The following is an 11007-nucleotide window of genomic DNA, read 5'->3' as shown; positions in this document are numbered from 1 at the left end:
AAAGTAGCCGTTTCGGCAAACGATGCGCAGGGCTTCTTGCCCAGACACTCGCACTCCCTGAGCGCTTGTTATGTATTCGGGCACTTCTAAAGCGTTCACAAGCGTCCGAAAGTCTGCGTTCTCGAACCTAAAGTGACTTCGGAACGTGCTGTCTGGCATGGTGTCCAGATTTAGCAGGCCGCGCCTGGATGCATAGTCTGCGTTGCTGTTCACGCTCGCGCATCATGACGGCTTCAATGTCGTCCAAGCTTAAAAACGCTAGGCAGTAGGGGTCCGAAAGGATGCTAGTACGCACCATGACGTTATTAAGAACCTCGCTCGGTTCGGTAAAAAAAGTCGGGCCCTACTTCCACTGTGCAGAGCACGAACCATTTGGCCACGCAACCGGCTATCTGCGTGATGCTACTTGGATAACCTTGGCCATGCCTTGGCTAAATAGAAAAAAACTTTGTCGCAACATATTTCACAATTTAACACCAGATGGCGCCACTGCAACCTACGCTATCGTTGCGTTCAGGTTGGCATACGATAAACTAAAAGTGGTCGTGCGACCTCCTCTGTTACCTCCCGCTAAATGCTTGCGTATAGCGTACGCAAGCGCTCATACGCTATACTAAAAGTCTCTACTATCTAATAGAGAGTTAAGCATATCGTTACCGTGTTTACGTTACCGTTTACCGTGTTACAGGACGCCGGATTTTCCGGTTAGCGCGGCGCACGCCAGAAGACGTTTTAGCGTACCGTCTCTCCCGTAACAAGTTACCGTAGGGCTAAAACGAGTGATGATGATGGCAGATGCCCGGCTTTTAATGATAAAAACGGATGCATTGCAATCATTTCTATTAAGTGAAATGCTACACTTTAATAATCTTTTTCTCTGCATATAAAGTCGGTATATAAAGACGTACCGACTACACTTCAGCTAACAGCCGACTCAGCGGCTTTTCAAATGTGCTCCTGAAGCTAGACACCTTTGTCTACCCTGGCCAGTAGACAATTTCACTACGTAGACCTCAGTAAGCTTGCATACGCAGCGCACTTTGCGTTGCGAGCGCTGTAAAAAAAAAAGCACAACTACGACACCTGTTCGCCGTGCCGCGTCGTCGCTTCTTTATGTATTTGGATGTGTACACTGTGGCGCCATCTAGTGGCAGTAAGTTAAAGCGCGCCAACTCCGGGACGGAGAAACTTTTTATTTTCTGCAATTACTGATGAATATACCAAGAGAATTACCAGTCTTTTATTTCGAGGAAAAATCATGAAAAAATATAGAAAAATGTTAAATCGGGCACGAAAGTGAAGAGCTGTAGTGTAGTCGTTGCTATTTGGCTATGTACACGACATATAGTCAGGCGTAACTGCTCAAAAATCGGCAAATAATCTCAAAAACATGTCCTAGTTGTTACTAAAACCTGAACGTACGAGTGAGAGTTTGTAAATTAAAAGCGAATGCCTTCATGTATAGCGAGAAATGGCGCTGAAGAACGCGGCGGCGGTGCTGTATTTGGTCCGAAGCTGCCGTGCAGGGCGCCACCATGTTTGTTTACAAGCGAATGCTAACTCTCCGCAAAGCTAAAAGGGATTCCGTAAAGTGTTTGCGGACCGGTAAGTGGCGGCGCATGCGCAGAAGTCGTTTGCCGGGCCCGGTAAACGGTAACGTAAACACGGTAACGATATGCTATAACTCTCTATTGCCTAGCAGCAGCGACTCCACGTTAAGTTACAAAAGAATGGCTTGGTTTAGCTCTGGTTAAACCTGGAGTGACCCGATAGCTACAGCTGGCCGAGTGGAGCTTGGTAACGTGGCAAACCAGGTGACGAACCACGTGATCAGCCACGGCGCCGGCAGCTGCTCCGCACCACGTCACCAACCACGTGACATCGTGGCGGCGCAACCCCTGGGTGGCAGCGCCGCCACCGCCACGGTGGAGGCTCGAAATACCGTAATGTAGCTATCGCTACAGATGAAATCGGACCAATATGCGCGACTGAAAGTCGAACCCGCGGCGGCGCGAAGAGATCAGCTTCAAAGGCCACTGCGCGAGCGCACTGCGCCATTGCCGCAGCCGAACAGCTTTCCGGCAGTGCACTGATACTACGCGTTTGATGCAAATTCAAGTAGTATGCAAACCACATTATGTCTTCCTAACCTTATGTGTCGCCAACTACTTCAGTCGCATTTTTCTGTTAGAGTGCCACGAAAATATTAGTGAGGAGCCTTTATTTTCTTTCCAGGAGGTCAGTACACTTCGAAAGGGGGATCTTGAAAATGCAGTCCCGATTCCGCGGCATGCCCTGAAGCGCAATGATATGAACTTTAAGAGCATTGCTCGTTATTGCCGTAGTCGTCGTTGTAAGCGGCAGAGGTCAAGAGCATTGCCAACGTTGACAACAAAGGTAGAGCGAGATATGAAAAGACGGAGGAGGGGGTAGCGTTGGAAGGAAGAAAGGCAGAATCGTAAGGTGGTAAGTCGAGGAAGAGGGTGCGGCAGAGGCAGGCGAGAGGGGTCGCGCTCATTTTGCGCCGGCTGTTGTGTAATGACCTCCTCAATGCACTTACCGCCCCGCTTACAACGTGCACTGTAACCACCCGCGCAAAAGTGACTACGGGGGACGCAGTAGCAGACGGATACCCCAGCAGTCCCGCCATTTCGGGTGGAACACTACACACGTATTATGAAAAAGGACGCACTGCACAGCCCAAGCGCAAAGGCTGTGCGCACCTTGTCTCCCAGGTGCGTAGATGATTATGTTCTAATCAATGTAAGAATTCTAGCACAGAAATGTTAGTCGCAACTTGAGTCAACCATGAATCGGCAGCTGAACTGTCATTTAGCGCAAATGTGGGCGTCTGTGGATTCCACGTCATTTACAATGAGAACAGGAACGCACTACTTTGAATATGCAGGACATGAGCTTTGTGACCATGTCCCTTGTCGCTTCAGCGTTCCTCCTTGAAGCGATGAGACAAGAACGTTGGAACTCCTTCTTGAAAATGTAGAACAGGACGCCGCAACCGCACAAAGTTTGCACCGCGCCGCTGTACAACTCTGAGGAGTGCTCGTTTAGTGCGATTGTTTCGAGGCCTTGTGCGACAAAGCAAAACAGCAGTACTTTGCTTTGTACCCTTGAGGGTAGCTTATGCGTAGTCCAAGTTTTAGTGCGAAATCATTACCAGCCGCATCACGATAAAAGCCGGCGGCATGTGTATGTGCACTGTCCGCTGGTATGGAAAATCATAGCGATGACATGAAAAATATGATGGTGCCTACAAGCGGCTGCACGACGGCCGCAGCAAGCGCATCAGCTCCATTTAAGACAATCATATACACGTCGTTCGTCTATATATAATTACCACTGGCCGACCTCATTGTGGCGCCAGTTTCTCGTACCGAAATTTTGTCGCAACACTGACATTGTTCCGGTGGTATCATACGACTTTTCGTTGCATATAGCCGACATCGACATGTGCTAATAAAGTTCGAGGCTAGCTTGCGGCAGGGATTCCAATCAACGACATGGACACCTTCAATTTTTTACCTTTCCATACCCAGAGTTGAGTTACTGCGCCACTTCCCAGCTTCAAAAAGCAATTTTCGTATCAAGATTGTGATGCAACCGTTCGTCGTACACAGTTCCAAGTGGTCTCATACGGGCGTGCGTGTGTGTGTGGTGTGTGTGTGGCTTGTTGTCAACTGACACAGGGACAGTATTGCTCTTGCATTTCCACACATAAACAGCCTAAGTGTTCAGCCGAACTTTTTTCGTCTCAATATATGGCGAACTTAAGCTGCGCTGAAATTCCGCATAGGGGAGTGTACCATGACCGCGTATCAAGTTTATGTGAAAATCTCCGTTCGTTGCCGCCAACAGAATCAGCATCCACCTCGGCCGCCTTTACAACGATGGGGCGACTTGTCTGCACGTAAGTCTCGAGCATTGTGCACGCGAAAGGCATTTAATAACGAAATTACGTTAGTAAATCAATGAATCCAAGGTTAAAACCTCAGGAGCATGCTAAAAAGTAAACTACAAAGATCCCATCGCACAAAAGATGTGAGCACCAGTTTAAGCCAGACGAAGACCGCCGTACTGTTGAGATTCTGAAGACGGAGAAAGCGGTTAACGTGTAGATCGTCGCGAAACTTTCCATGGGGAAGTTTCAAGCAATAAAAATTTCGTGATACTTGCTTTCCCCTCGCGAACTTGCGTTCTTTGTCGTAACTTTCGTGCTTTTGCCCGAGCCACCTTCTCTTTAATTGGCCCCGTTTGACCATGGTGCGCAGTCTGTCTCCAGGAGAACGAAGCGTCCACGTGCGTATCTGCCCCACTCCGAGTGGAGCGGCAAACATCCTCGGGCGAACAAAGGCCACATTGACGTGTTTGCGCGCAGTCGGAAATGGGGCCTCGGGCCGAAACGTGTCCTAGCCGCCACACTCAAATTGACCTCACATGTGCTCTCTCAGGCTGGCTAAGGAAACATGCCGTCGCCGTCCAGGCTTAAATTGCCATCGACACGTTTCGAAGAAATCTTGTTGCACTGCTGATGCATAGGCCTCAAGTGAATAGCGCTTTATGAATTTCATTTGGCCAGCCTAAACATCGTTACGCATTCTTCGACATTGTTAATGCGCTACTCAAGGTTTACACACACAAGAACGACACATACAGACAGGTATGTGTCGTTCTTGCTGTGTGATTACAAACCAAATAGGCCCATTTGAAGCTCTTAGTAACGCTTTCATCAGTAGCCGCAGATGTCGCTAATATTTCTCAGTACTTTCTTGTTTAATTCACCTTTTTAGTTTAATTACATGGGAGGCAGACCACTTTTACATTAATGCACACATATGTGTGTAAAAAAGGTGAACCAATAAATATTAGGGAACAGGAGCGCGACCCGTTATTTTTAGATAATGTAAACACTTCGTTCTCTCCTTCGTTGTGTAATCCGCAGCAGATGACACAAATAAATGCTTAAAGTAGAAAAGGAAGGCGCATAATTACACGGTATCTGCAAGAGCAAATAGTTTATAGCTAGATATTGGATGGCGTAGTGTCTTGCACTTTAGCGGCACTGACTTCAAAATCGAAAAGTGGTCGTAAGCTTTCTTACGTGAATTGATTTTGCGAACTATACTCTCGAGCTCGAGGAAAACATTTGTTTGGGTATCGACCTTGTTGGGTTTGTACAAAGGAGGCCTGCGTGTTTAGAACTCGAAGTACAGCAGCAGTTAACAGTGCTGGCATAGCTACAAAAATGCGCTGTTTATTCGAAAGTTTCAAGCCATATATAGGAGGACGACATGGCTTTGCTACTACTAGATTTTGAGACAGTAAGCAAAAGGCGAGGACGCGAAAGAACACCGCTTGCAGGGTGTGTCCGGAACATAATGGAATTCTATGCGTAAAGATATAAATGTATTCAATCTATAGTTAGTGGCGTTTAAAATTCTTCGACGTAGTCCCTTTTTTCACCTGCACACTTTTTTTTTCAGCGACTCTGGCATGCACTGTACGCTTCTGGAATGTATAGGCGGGAACCTCCTTTGTAGCCTTTGCCACGGCGGACGCATTTATTTATTTATTTATTTATTTATTTATTTATTTATTTATTTATACATACTGCAGCGCAATTATATGCGCTATGGCAGGAGTGGGAAAACACACAAAAATGCAAGGAAACAAAATGCAGCAAAATGTACAAAGTGAGCACTACAAAAAGTTAAAATCACAAATGAAATATCAAACAAGAAAGGAACTGTTAACGACAGGGTAAGAATACACAGCTATTATGCGTCTTCAACGGCAGTTACAAAGTTTTGAAATGGACAAGAACGAATGGACCCGGGTAGAGAATTCCAGGCTTCTATTGAACGGGGAAAAAAACTGAATTTGAACAAATTAGCATGCGCAAAATACGGTATCAAATTAAGCTCGTGATGACTTCTTGTAGATGATAATGGTGCAAAGTTAATGTAGTGGTTAGCTGACAGCCTTACTGAGGAATTGACGACACAATGTAAGAATTTTAATGATTCAGTGTGGCGACGGACAGACAGCGTGGTTAAATTCAATGAGAGAAGTGTAGAAGAGGGTGAGAAATCGCGATCATAACGATGACATATAAATCGCACAGCTTTCTTCTGGACTGCTTCTAACATGTTAATTTCGAATTGCTTGTACGGGTTCCACACTACAGCTGCGTAATCAAGAACAGGGCGGATTAGAGATTTATACAACAGTAGCTTTGTGTCTTTTGGTGAATTGGGTAGCGTGCGTCGTAGATAACCTAGTTTTTTTAGTGCTTTATTACATACGTAATCAATGTGTTTAGACCAAGACATGTTATGCGTGAATATGACACCAAGATATTTGTACTGCGAGACACTATCCCCCACACGGCCATTGAAAGAGTAACTAGAATGGGAAACGGAAGATTTGTTACAAAAAGACATGAGGACGGTTTTGTCGAAATTAATTCTCATTTACCAGGTACTACACCAACTACAAAACATAGCAAATGACTCTTGGAGGTGACGATGATCATTAGGGTCATTAATTACTTCGTATAAAACGCAGTCATCAGCGTAAAGACGAATGTTAGAAGAAATGTTATGCGGCAAGTCATTTATATATATTAAAAAGAGTAGTGGTCCAAGGACGGAGCCTTGAGGCACACCTGACGTTACATCAACAGCAGTAGAATGAGAAGAATTATAGGATACGAACTGGGAACGAGATGAAAGAAAGCTAGAAATCCAATCAACCAAGTGAGGATTGTTTAGTATAGCATTTAGTTTAGCAAGAAGCTTGGAATGTAGAACAGTATCGAATGCTTTCGATAAGTCTATAAAAATGGCATCAACTTGGTTACCGACATCGAGGTTATGTAATATATCATGAGCAAATTCTGTTAATTGTGTTACCGTACTAAAACCGCGCCTAAACCCATGCTGAAAGTTAGATAGCAAATTATTGGATTCAAGAAAAAGCATGATGTGTTTATGAATGATGTGTTCCAACATTTTGTATGACTGTGATGTCAATGAAATTGGTCTGTAGTTCGACAAGCACTGTCTATCACCAGATTTGAAAAGAGGGAGCACTTTGGCTAATTTCCAAGAAGAAGGAACTGTAGCAGATGATAAGGACTTGTTGAATATGATGGTCAGATATTTCGAAGACCACATGGAGTAACGAACCAGGAACGCATTATGTATTCCATCTGGGCCGGTACATTGCTTAACGTCGAGGTTTAATACAAGATTTAGGATGCCATCAGTGTTTATGACAGTATCACTGATTGCTGGAGAAGAAATTATATTAGTGAGTGGCGGAATGACGTTGTTATCCGGAACGAACACCGAGTTAAAATATTTGTTGAAAGCATCAGATATTACAGCAGGCTCATTGATGACGTCATTATCTAATCTGAACGAAGTTGATGAAGTGTCACGGGGTAAGATGGATGACCAAAATTTTCGGGGGTTAGTTCTTAACAGATCGCGCAGGTGGACACGAAAAAAGAAATCCTTGGCCATGCGCAACTTAAGATTAAGTTCTTTTTTTGCCTTGTGAAATCTGTCTAAGGATATGGGATCGTTGCTTCTTCTCGAACGCCTTAGCCTACGAAGGCGACGAGATAAATGCAAAATGTCTCGAGTCATCCAAGGAACATTAGTATTTCTTTTCTTAGTTTTAATAGGAACAAAGCGTTGGACACAATCCTTGACAAGACATTCAAAGTAATTAGTAAGAAATTTTACGTCGTGGCTTGCTGAGAAAGCAGAGAATGTATTGAAACGATCAGCTAAAACCTCAATAATGGAATGGTCGTCAGCACGAGTGAAGTCAGGAAAAGTAGTAAACAAATAGGGTGATTTGGAGACTGGACAAGAGAGTGAAACTAACACGCCTTTATGGTCTGAGAGCCCATCAATTACTTCACAAGAGAAGTCATTTTGGGCCAAAGTAGATTTTAGAAAAACTAAGTCGAGGATGGAATTCAGCCTAGTAGCGCTAGAAACAACCTGACTTAGTCCAAACAATAAGGAAATGTTTATTAGTTCTTTACAAATTGTAATGTCACGACCAAATGCAGACAACGAAAGCCAAAGGATGCCAGGAGTGTTGAAATCTCCCAAACAGATAAATCTTGATGAAGTAATGTTGATCTTGGTCATGAAATTTGCGACAGCGTGAAGGACATCAACGGAAGAACCAGGTGGACGATAAATAACACTGATTAGAATACTATAATTGTTTAAATAAACTTTGGACCACAAGGATTCTGTATCAGGGGGAGAAGGCAAAACTGAGAATCGTAAATCCGATCTGATAAGCAATGCCACACCGCCGCCGATACTGCAACTTCTGTCTAAGCGCACAGTAACAAAACCTGGTGGGGTGAATTCGGAGTCATAAATTCCACTATGCAGCCAAGTCTCCGTTATGCCAATAATATGGGGGGAGTGAACAGAAATAAGGGACAGTAAATCTGGAAGTTTTTTAACAATGCTGCGAGCGTTAATATTTAGAACAAGTAGCTTATCAGGACGGCCAGAGCTAAGTCAGGGAGTCGATGATGCGGCAGTCAAGGACACAGGCGCAGAACAAGCAGGATCATTGTATGCTTTTACCAACGAGCTAGAACTTTCATCCCAATTGTAACGAACCTTGTCAATGAAGGCATGATCGAAACTTAACCTCATGATAGAACCGTTGTCACGAAAAGACACTGATGCGTCCCATATTTTTTTCCGAATGGACCTAACCCTTGCAGAAAAATCTTCTGTAATGAAGAAGGCAGAGCCCTTGAGTTTAGAGACGTTTTTAAAAACCACACTTCTGTCGTTGAAGCTAGAAAGATTTAGGATAACTGGACGAGTATAACCTCTGCGAGCTGCACCGAGCCTGTGGAAGCGCTCAATACTGGGACAGCTAATCTTCAATTTATCAGTAAATACAGATGAGATGCTATCCAACAATGTGTCAGCGGTTTCATTCGGGTCTTCTGAAACGCCGTGTATTATAATGTTATTTCTTAGAGAGCGGTTTTCAAGGTCATCATTCTTTTGCACCAGCTGTGTTACTCTGGAATTTAAAGAGTTAATTTCAGCGTGTAAATCAGAAATTAGATTGGAATTTTCGGGCGGGGGCAAAGACTCTAAGGCAGCCACGCGTGACTCCAAAGCATCGAAGCGACAAGCAAAAGATTGCTTAATGTCGGCGATGTCACGGGCCAACTGATTCTGCCCTGCTAGTATTCTAGAAAACATGTCAGACACCGAAAGATTCGAAGAGATTTCGCTGTCAAGATTTACAGCGGAAGAACTCGCATCGTCAGCCTCCCCGAGAGTGAGACTGGAACCACTCACAGACCGGGTTAAAGGTCTGGTACCAGATGCATTGCTTTTACTGGAGTTCGCTGACTTTGATGGGGGGCCTGGATTGAGTTCCACGTCACCACTCAGGAGGAGATGACTTGCGCAATAAAACGCGTGTACGCAGCAGGACACAAGAGTACGTGGGCAAGGGTACAGCAGCAAGTATCGATCATCAGACCGGACGCACTCAGCGTCAGAATAGTAACATACCTGCATGAAGAGCAAGCATCGATTTAACATGACGCCGGTGCCGCTGCAGCCTAGCCCACTAAAGAGCCGATCCGCGCACATGGCCTTTATATCCTTGGCAGGTGACGTCATAGACCAGCAGTGCAGCGAGATTGGCTGAATCTAACGAGAAGTTGGCGAGATGACTGGCTTGCAGATATTGGAAGAAAGCGGGAAACCCGAAGCCATCACACAGGGTATCAGCTGGCAAGTCCAAGGGTAAGCACACGGTGGTATCCACGTGCCCATCCAGAAGCGAAGTAGTCAAGCCAGACGAGACGATTCCGCAAGGGCCGTGGTCAGCAAAACAAGCGATGAACTGCATGAAGAACAAGCATCGATTTAACATGACGCCGGTGCCGCTGCAGCCTAGCCATCTGCGCCGGGGGCGCGTTTTTACATTTCCGGTATATTTCGTTGCCACACAGTTCTCAGAAACGACGCTCTGAGCTGCATGTGAGGACACTTCACGGCCATCGGCTGCGGTGACCGTACAGAATTCTTTGAGTGCTTCTCCTAGCGCAACCCCATTCTCATGCCTTAAAAATATTTGAGGAATTTGAATATAGGCTTTTACTTTCAAAGGAGTGAAAGGAGTAGGCAATGTATGCAATTTCCTGCAAGAAAATAATTGGTTTTTTTGGGTGGAAAGGAAATGGCGCAGTATCTGTCTCGTATATCGTTGGACACCTGAACCGCGCCGTAAGGAAAGGGATAAAGGAGGGTGTGAAAGAAGAAAGGAAGTAATAGGCGCCGTAGTGGAGGGCTCCGGAATAATTTAGACCACCTGGGGATCTTTAACGTGCACTGACATCGCACAGCACACGGGCGCCTTAGCGTTTTTGCTCCATAAAAACGCAGCCGCCGCGGCCGGGCTCGAACCCGGGAACTCCGGATCAGTAGTCGAGCGCCCTAACCACTGAGCCACCGCGGCGAGTCCTGCAAGAAAAACAAAGGAATTTTCGGTGACTTCGCCTTATCAGATATCACGGTTGGCCTCCTGCTGTGTGCTTTATATATTTGACGCTGCAGAAACTTCCAGCTTGAGTTTGTACCTGTCAGTGGTTGATCTTCGTGTCAAGACCACTTCATTTCCTTCGGCACGTTGGAAATCGAAAAAAATGCGCCCTAAAGAAAGAATGAAGCCTTGAGCCCTCCGCCAAATAGTTACCAGTTATACTTTACACAATGGCCGCAGTAGTGGGTGTACCGTTCATTTCTTTCAAATGAAAAACCACGCATACGGTATTTAAATATAATGAAATTTAGAGCAGAATTTTATAGGCATTAATTTGCATTTATTTTTTAGCTTTTAGGTTTAGCATTTTTTCGTGACTACGTAGTGAGGCATTAGCGCCAGGACATACTCAGAGTTCGCCATGGCTTTAGT

At 45.2% G+C, this 11007-nt stretch overlaps 1 non-coding gene across 1 annotated transcript; it reads right to left on the bottom strand.

Moving 5' to 3' along the window:
- Nucleotides 1–10479: 10479 nt before the first annotated feature.
- TRNAS-ACU (transfer RNA serine (anticodon ACU)) lies at nt 10480–10551 on the bottom strand. Its single transcript has one exon. It is a non-coding gene; the product is annotated as a tRNA-Ser (tRNA).
- Nucleotides 10552–11007: the final 456 nt, after the last annotated feature.

The sequence above is a fragment of the Amblyomma americanum genome, chromosome 9, assembly GCF_052857255.1.
Source record: "Amblyomma americanum isolate KBUSLIRL-KWMA chromosome 9, ASM5285725v1, whole genome shotgun sequence".
In the NCBI taxonomy this organism is placed as follows: domain Eukaryota; kingdom Metazoa; phylum Arthropoda; class Arachnida; order Ixodida; family Ixodidae; genus Amblyomma; species Amblyomma americanum.
The sequence above is the reverse complement of the archived record's forward strand: the minus strand, read 5'-3'. Positions and strand labels throughout refer to the sequence as shown.